This window comes from Nanorana parkeri, unplaced genomic scaffold (assembly GCF_000935625.1).
Source record: "Nanorana parkeri isolate BGI_ZX_2015 unplaced genomic scaffold, ASM93562v1 scaffold1346, whole genome shotgun sequence".
In the NCBI taxonomy this organism is placed as follows: Eukaryota; Metazoa; Chordata; class Amphibia; order Anura; family Dicroglossidae; genus Nanorana; species Nanorana parkeri.
In genome coordinates, this window is record NW_017307614.1 from 228,688 (window position 1) to 238,322 (window position 9,635).

A 9,635-nucleotide genomic window follows, 5' to 3' on the forward strand; every position below is an offset into this window, starting at 1 on the left:
GCCAAAACCTCACTTTTACTTCCTTAAATATTCAGGTTTTAGGTCTATTAACATTTAGGACTGACTGAGAGCACTGTAGACTGAGAGCACTGTAGTTGTTCAATAATGAAATTAATCATCAAAAATACAACCTTCCTAATAATTGTGCACAGCGTGTAGTTTATGATGGGTGCTCACCTTTTAGAATGACAATACATTGACATTCTGGGGCAGGAAGTTGGAATTGAGCGGGATCTCCAGGTCTACTGCAAGGAAAGGAAGGTAACAGAAAACAAAATATAATGGCAGCAACTAAACTTCATCAGGGTAAGCTACTAGTTTATGGAGAGGGGGGTTCTTTTGTAACTTTGGATGGAGTGGGGAAGCATAAGAACCCCTCGTGTCTTTTGCTGATATTGGGTGCTTCATTAGATACATTTTCTCTCTGACAGAGAATCTGCAAAAAGGACACAAACAGCAGAGATGTGTTCAGTTGCTCAGCCGCACACGAGTGCTGAGTTACCAAACTATGCTGCAAGTCAGCGCTCAGCACTGCTAACTTAGAACTTGTGGATGTGGAGTTGTGAATGTGGATGCAGAGCGCTGAGTGTGACGGAGAAGGTGGGGACAGGGCACCAGGGGCCATTTTAACTGTGGGCACACCTGGCAGCGCTGAACCCCGATGGGGGAAATCACAATTCAGTGTGTGCACCAACAATTTAATGTTATGGTGGACGAGCACACCAAATATTCATTGGAAAATGGTATTTATTAGTCAAAAATATTATCCTCCGCCATGTTGCTTAGCACTGTGCAGCCGAAGCGTTCAGTGAAGCTGCGGCAGTGGCTAAAGAACTGAACACACCTCAGCAACAACAACCTGACAGCATATATATCCTTCCCCTTCTCTACTTACCAAAAACTCTTGTCTGGGATCATGTTGGAGTTATACCCTCTCCTCTTGTCTGTTTAAAGTGCCATTGTCACCAGTACGGGAAATTTTGTTAAAAACTCTCTAAGGGCTTGTTCACATAATTGTCAAAAACACAGCGCACAGCTATGCACAGTGTATAGATTTGTTAGCTTCAATATTCAGCACTATAGAAGGCTAAGGACACATTCACAGCCTGGCAGTGTAATGTTGCAGAGTGGTCAGCAAAAGAAAAAAGAAAAAAGAAAGGACACATTTGTGTTCAGGGTTGTACTAACATTTTCATACATACACCATACATGGAAAGAATGGCCACCTCCAGGGCTCATGTAAATATCAACAATGTGTAGCCAATGGTGCCCCTGATAACACAATTGATGTTTACATGTCGGCTTTGAATGAGTCATTTATGTGTATGCACATAATGACTGAAGGTCGGGTTTATTCTTCGCATGCTCCATGGCATGAATGACTTATTCAGGGCCCGCATGTAAACATCAGGAGTGTGTAATTAGCAGGGACACCACTGGTTACACATTGTTCATATTTAGCCCCATTCACACTTGAATGTTGTGTCATGTGTTTACCGAAAAACAAACTCAACATTAAGGATCCTATTATTTTCAGTGCTGCTCGTTCACACCTGAGCATTGTGTCGCTTGTCACTTGAAAGAGTACACAAGCTTCTTTTCAGACAGAATAGTGTGTTTTTGGCCCCACCTCATAAACTTCAATGAAAGCGACTGAAAAACGTGCGTTCTGTGGAAGCACCTGACAATCGTCACCACCTCCTAGTAACTAACTTTCCATTAGTGAAAACAAAAATGCTCAGGCCTGAAAAACATACAAAAAGTGCACATAAATATGGCAAAAAACGCTTCTAAATCGCCTGAAATATGTTCAGCTCAGGTGTAAATGTCGACACTGAGTGACCGCCAGTAATACCCATTTATGTTACACAAGTAGAGCGTACAGACAACTTTTTACACAGCATCTTGCTGTCAGCAATATCCCGTGTAAATAGTGCACGCCGTGTGAATGAGCTCCAGATTGCAAAACAAACCTGGCAGGGGTTCTAGCACTTGCCAAAAAATAAATAAAAACATACATTTAAAATAAATACATAAATAACAAAAAATTGTAAAATAAATAAATCCATACATACACACATAAATGTAAAATAAATAAATCCATACATACACGCATAAATGTAAAATAAATAAATCCATACATACACACCTAAATGTAAAATAAATCCATACATATACACATAAATGTAAAATAAATAAATAAATACACAAATAAATGTAAAATAAATACATGCACACGTAAATATATGTAAAATAAATACAAACATACATATACACATAAATACATTTAAAATAAAAACATACACACAAATGTAAAATAAATAAATACATACACAGAAATAAATACATACACAAATAAATGTAAAATAAATACGGTACATGCACACGTAAATAAATGTAAAATAAATACAAACATACATATACACATAAATACATTTAAAATCAATAAAAACATACACATAAATAAATACACACACAAAGAAAGAAATGTTTTTGGCTGGACACAGACTTGAAATGAATAGTAGACAGCAGGAAACCCCGTGTAATTGTGGATCTCTGTGTGCAATGACTTTCTATGAACACCCTCCTCACTAGTATCAGTCTGCACTGAGCTGTACACAGCACGCCGCCAGCAGGCACATACACAGGACAGCTCAGCTCAGCTCGGGGTCCTCACAGCTCGGCTTCTGATTGGCTACCGGCGGATCCGCTTGACAACCGCAACCTGAGACTAGAGACGCAGAGGGAGTGTGTCGGCGGCGGCCCGGACACCGGGAGCTGAGCCTGGAGATTCATATACTGGGGCTGGGAGAGGCCATTGCCGGCTACCCGCTTTACCGAGGAGACCGTGCCGGAGGAGAGCAGGTACCACACCGGGAGGGGTCTGTCTGTCCATCTATCCTGCTCTCATCTCTATAGGACAGTGACCGTCCTCTCATGCTGCATCTGTCATTTCTGTCCGTGATCGGGATTCGTACGATGTGCTTCCTCTATAGAACACGATCGTCTTCCCGCATCACGCCCAGACCTGTAGAAAATGCTAGAAGAGTCCATGTGACCGGTGCCTTGTTATGATGATGGTCACCTATGATGTGTGTTTCATGTGAGAGGTGGACAGAGATGTGTGTGTTAGCTGGCTCTAGATCTCATTTATCACACATGATCACATGATAAAGACATGGACACCATCGCTGAGGCTTTTGTATGGATGCTTAGTTTACAAGTCTACTGTCTTCCACACATCAATACACTGGCCCTGTACTGGGAGGATCCCAGCTCGCAGTCAGCTTTCCATTTATTTGGGAGGATGAGGGGCTGACTGCTCCCTTTGAGCCCGCCTTCCTAAGGGGTGTGATGGGAAAGAAGCATCACCCAGACTCCCCCCTTCCTACCATCCCAGCCCCCGCTATGTGGAAAAATAAAGATGTCATTTCCTTTGTTACATGAGCTCCACAAGGCTGCTTCTTTATTCCTCGCAGTGTTTGAAGTCTCCCCACCCCACCCAAACAGTGCCAGAAGTCATTCTGTACCCCAGGTGGAAGGCTCAGCCTCCTCAATTATTTATGGAGCCTTGTGCAAATTCGCCCATTTAAATGGCTGGCTGGCTTCAGTTCCCATCTGCTGGTAGAAACCATCAAACAAATGAGCGACACTTTGGCAAGCGAGCATGCTCTGCGTTCATTAATGCCAACCCGTTTTTGTTTTTTATAACTAGGTTATCAAAGCTGAGCTCCATGCACAAACATATTCATTGAAACATATCCCTCGCAAAGGATATCACTCCATTTGCAAATGGCTTTACAAATCCAGACAGTACCTTGTAAAAGAAGTGGTGATCTCCTCACTGTTCTGTACATAGCCTGTGCAGAGAACAGATCTGTGGGAGGGACCTTGCCGGCATAACGTGGAAATGGCCACTTGCAGTCTCCATTGCAAACCCCCTTATAACAGGGTGACCATGCAGGAGCACAGTTGTCATCCTATAACAGGAAGTGCCTGCATGGCAGGATCACCTGGTACTATTTTAATGAAAGCTTCCGATTTCAAAATATTGAAACTGACTTTTCAATTGAACATGTTAACGCTGAAACAAGATTGGAATGTTCGTTTTTTTAGATATTTTAAGCAGAAACTTTTCAGATGCGTCATTTATTATAAAGTCCAACTCTGGGCACTGTACAACCCCTTGTAGTGGGTCCCTCCTGCACGGCAAGGGTTAAATGCTTGTCAAGAAGATGACATATTACCTTAAACCCCCTCTCTGCCATGCTGTGGCCCAAAATCCAGGGCAGTACCTTGGCGTCATCACTTACAATGCAGGGCTTGTATGTGGTAGAGGTGAGTGTGCGACCACGGCTGGGAGCTCCTTAGAGAGGGGGCTTCATGGACGTACGTGGTCGCACTGATGGAGGGAGCCTGTCAGAGAGAGGAGGAAGGCAAGTATTACTCTTAACCTGAGAATGAACCCTTGTGGAGGGGGGACGGCGTCCTACTTGCAAGGGGTTTTGTCTTGTGCCCAGAGTTGGGCTTTTAAAATATGGTTTACATCAAAATGAATCAGTAACAGTGAGAATACGAGGCAGAGTTGTCACAGTTTCCATTCTTCATTGTACTAAATGGAAGTATTCTAATATTAGCAAACTGAATGTTACATTGCTAGGCTGCTTGTTTACTCTTTTCATTGTTTATAGACATTCCCCTTTACATTGCAGAACAACATCGCCGTCCCCATTCCTAAGCTATCACATAGCAACCAGCGTTGCTTAAAGTCGTCGCTCTTGTTTAAAGGGAAGCCTTCTACAAATATTATTGTTAACTATGTCAGCAGGCTTGCTGGGATGGATGAAGATTAAAGTGACACTAAACTCAGGTGTTAAACCTTCAAGTAGAATTAAACCTTCCCTTTTTTTTTGCATATATCTACTGCTAGCAAGCAATAGATATATGCAAATACATAAAACGTCACCAAAAAGGTTATTACTTACCTGTGTCTGCGCCGCTCACTCACGTCCGAAGATCTGAAAAATTCTCAAGTGGCCATGAAGAGACACAGGGAAAGGATAAGTCAATGCAGGCAGCCCGGCAGTGTGCACGCACACAGACTCCGTGGGACACAGAAGACACAGCAGTGAGCGCTGGATCAGAGAACGGCACCAGCGCTGAAGGGACTCCTGAAAACTACTGGAAAGAAGATGATCGGATCAAGAGGCATCATTTAAGTTAAGTCCTTAAAGCAGCATTAGGGGGGGATTTTTTACTTTAATGTCACTTTAAAAACACATTTGTCCACCCTAATTATTAACAAAAATGTACCTTTTTTGTGTATCACTCGGTTGTAGATCCTCAACTCATCTCTGAATTGGTGCTGGCACTGCACTGTCCTTCCTTCTGGAGATGGCTACTTTTGCTCCCCATGATCTGTGTGTGTGTTGTAAGGTAGTTACCGCTGCAAGCTCGCTCCTGTGATGGACTGCAATCTCACGTTTAGTTTACTAGTTTGTTTTGAGATTGTAGTCCTTCACAGGAGCGAGCTTGGAGCGGTGACTACCTTACAACACACAAGTACCATAGGGAACAAAAGTAGTCACCCTCCAGAAGGAAGGACAGTGTCAGCACCAATTCAGAGATGATTTGAGGATCTACAGCCGAGTGATACACAAATAAGATACATTTTTGTTAATAGTTAAGGTACTGGAATGCAATTTTAAGATTTAACTCCTGAGTTTAGTGTCACTTTAAAGTGTGTGTAAACCCAATCACTAACATTTTAATGTAAGCTTTGACACATTAAAGTGGACCTTTCACTAAATTTAATTTGGAAATTGCCTTCTGGGATACGCGTCACAAATCCCAGAAGGCTGCAGGGCCACAGGTTCCAAACTCTCACGAGAACTCCCGACCACTATGGTAATATGTAATCCAAAAGACATGGCGCCAGATCTTGTGCATGCGCAGATTGAAATCGGGCGCCATGTCTGTTTTTACATTACATGCCACCATAGCGTCCAGAGATCTTGCGAGAGTTCTGCAGCTACGGCCCTGCAGAATCTGGGATGCGTAATGTGTTTCCAAGCAGGCTGGAGGCGAAGATCCCCGAACACTATGGCAGCATGTAATCTGAAAGACCTGGCACCAGAGCTGTGTCATTAGGCAGGGTGGCTGCAAGAACCTGGAAGAGACGTCCACCTTCTGGTGAAGAAAACAAACATGGCGGCAGTGGATGAGATGGAAGAGCAGCAGGGGAGTACAGAACAACGCAGAATTTGCTGGGTTGGCATGGCGGAAGGTCGGCTTTCATGTCATTTCTTACATTTTTTGGAATCTGCAACTTTGTAATACTTTTTGTTCCTGCCATGAAGATCCTTGTTTACGCATTTCCTGTTTAAAGTGTGACTGCTCCCTGTTCCTGTTTTCCTATTGTGCTCCTGCATTGCCACCTTGTCACACATGTCTCCTATCTTCTAATGGGGACAGATCTCCTGGGGACAGCTGTCTAAAGGTGGCCACATACTGTGCGAATTTCTGACGATTCTTGATGAACCAGCCGAAATTCACACAGTGGGTGCTGTTGTCAGCATCCTTTCTGCCGGCATCCCTCGATCAGCTGATCCAAGGAGCCGGTCGGCAAATCTTCAAATGAACATAGCGGGTAGCCAACTGACAGCGGCTGGCGGCAATGAAGACAGCAGGAGATTCCCCAATCAACGCTTATAAGCATTGATGGGGCCTCCCCTCACTTTAGGAAGATTTCCTCTCACTTCCTATTGCATCTGCAAGATGAGAAGTGAAGGGAAATCACTCGTGCAGGACATGGCCAGCAGAAAAAATAACCTGATAGGGGTTCTGACATTTCCCTACTCTATCCAAAACTAAAAAGGAAACGTTTTGGCAACACGTACACAGCTATATTTGTTTTTTGCTGTTACTATTTTGTACAGTAAGGTGTTATGTATGCTTTGTCATCACCTTTACTTGTAAGTAATAATAATGTGTATGCTGTGTTTATATACAATATACCATAGAAACAAGATGATTGGCTAAAGGTTATATATGTATACAAAGTAGAAATGGCGGTTACATATGTAAAATATAAGAAAGGTGAATATTCTGCTATGAAGAATGTTTCTTTCCTCATGTGACATTCACAAGGCAACTAACAACCACACGAGCGGTTGTCTCTGCGTATTCGGCCATTCGAATACGCGCGGAACTGCTCTAAACATAAAGAATAATACACTTTTTAATATGCATTGTTCGGACTTTTGCAGCGGCCGCGCGGTACGAAACCATGCGAACAAAAGTACAAGCCGATTATTTTTTTTTCTTTTTTTGGGGGCGGATTCCGCACGTTTGCGGCTATATTAGTTAGAGGTGCACCGAAATGAAAATTTCAAAACCGAAACGAAAAAAGATGTCAGACCGAAACTGAAAATGTTTTTTTCTAACCTTTTCAACTACATTATTAAAAATGTTTTATTTTTCATTAAATATTTTTATTTTTTACTTTACTTTTAAGGGCTTCAGGGAAATATTAGGGATTTAAACAGCCCCCTGATTTTCCCCTTTTAAAATAGAAAAAGAGATTGAGAACACAGAGTCCTCAATCTCTTTTTCTGCAGCCTCTGTGATAAATGAACAGGAATCCTCTATACTGAGTGTTCCTGTTCATTCATAACTTGTGGATATAGTATGTTTACCATATCCACAATCATGAATGAACAGGAAGTGATGTCACTAATCGCTGACTGCTTGTACTCGATCTCCACCCTGACTCACACAGGCTGAGCTAGCGGTTTTGGAGAAAAGCTCGGTCTCCTTTAACAGCTGACTCCTCCCCCACACCACCGGCCCGGCCTCCTGTGACAGATGTCTCCGCCCCCACACCGCCACTCTCCTAGTCTGTCACAGGAGGCTGAGCGGTGGGGGGAGGAGAGATGCCGGCCACTCACATTTCTCTCATGCCCCACACCCCTCGGCCTCCTGTGACAGTTTCTTTCCTCCCCGCTGGGACACAGAGCAGAGAAAGCAGGGATGCACTGCTATTTTGCCAAAAGTGCCATTTTCGGACGATATGTTTCAGCAACCGAAATTTCGGTGCATCCCCAATAGTAATAGCCGCAAACAAGCAGAATCCGTGCAGTTGCAAAGATTTTAGCGTTGGTGTGCTGCGAGGGGAAACCATGTATAACCACTATATGTGAATGGAGCTTTAAGCTGCTGCTGTATACCATAGTTCCATTCAAAGGGCTTTAGGCATTGAGTTTTTTTGGTTAATTGTATCAGAATATTTTACATATATTTTATTCATCTAAAAACACCTTATTAGAAAACCCCTCCCTTGGTAAGCCTGTAGCTAATGTTTGTGGTCACATCCCTCCCTGTGAAAGAGAATCTTGAAAGCTAGTGAAGCTCTGAGATGTTTGGCCTTGTTGGTGTCATGCGGCTGTGGCTCCGGTGACACATTCCATTCAGTTCTTTCCATGGCCATAGTTGCAATTCCAAGAAGCTTCTGAGAGCTCCATTTGCCTTGGAGCTGTTTTATATTCTCCGCAATAAAACAACTGATCTGTTGAGGTCTTGGTGGGGCAACACATTTTTGTTTTTTCATTGGCTTACCATTGCTAACAATACTTTTTATGAAAGGTCATCACTGGCATCCCATCTCGTGTGATTGGCTCACTGCATTTCCCAGTGCCCTGCAGAGATCTGGAGGTCAAATTACAGGCATCTCCTGCGTAGGAGTTCTGTTTCTGTGTAGACGGAAGGGGCACCTGTCTGTTTTATGATATCACTTAGAATAATCAGACAATTAGAGTAAAGGTGCCCCTACACTGTACGATTCTCATACGAGAATCGCGGGAAATCCCGCGATCGTACAGTGTATGGAAGGCGTGCGACCGTTTCTACTGTACGGTCGCACGTCTTCCGTCGAACAAGCAGGCTTGAAAACCCGCCGAGAATCGTACGATTCTCGGCGAGTTAGTGGCCTGCTTGTTCGACAACTGCCGAATGGGCCGGTGTGCGCACGCGCACACTGCCCATTTTCAGTGATCGGAAGCCCGTACCTCACTGCAGGCTTTCAATGATCGCAAGTACGGGCAGATCGTACAAGCTTTTAATAAGCTTACTTTTGTCTTGCGATGGTCGTAAGGTGTATGGGCACCTTAAGAGCTCTTCCACTTAGTGGTTTCAGAAAGGACACTGGCAGGATCTACAGCGGACAATATGCATCCTTTCTCAACCTTTTTAACATGGGATGAACCCTGGAACTAATGCTCAGGTCTCCGGGAACCCCAACTAATAATATCTACCGCTACGGTACATTAGCATACAGTAAGCTGAATTAGAATATATAAAAGGATAAGGAATGTGTCATAGTTTGCATACCTGACACCCAATCTATATGACATTTATTTTTAGTCAAAGTTTTAAGATTAAAGCAAAACTCCAGGCAGAGTGGTTTATGTGACAAAAACAAAAAGACAAAAAAGTTACCTCTAATGATATTTAATCCTTTTTCTCACGGTGGAATGTAAAGCTATCACTGTACATCCTGCTGCAGCAACGAGAGTTGTGGCTTACTCTAGTGTCTTTTATCTGCCCCCCGTCCATTCACAGAATGCCTCGTACCATTC

General features: G+C 43.3%; 1 protein-coding gene across 1 annotated transcript in view; it reads left to right on the forward strand.

Annotated features, from left to right (window-relative positions):
• Window positions 1–2,664: 2,664 nt before the first annotated feature.
• Window positions 2,665–9,635, forward strand: part of WDR47 (WD repeat domain 47) — a 49,126-nt gene continuing 42,155 nt past the window's right edge. Inside the window, exon 1 of the mRNA XM_018569513.1 lies at window positions 2,665–2,865. The gene's annotated coding sequence lies outside the window, so the exon portion shown is untranslated. The remainder of the gene's footprint in view (window positions 2,866–9,635) is intronic.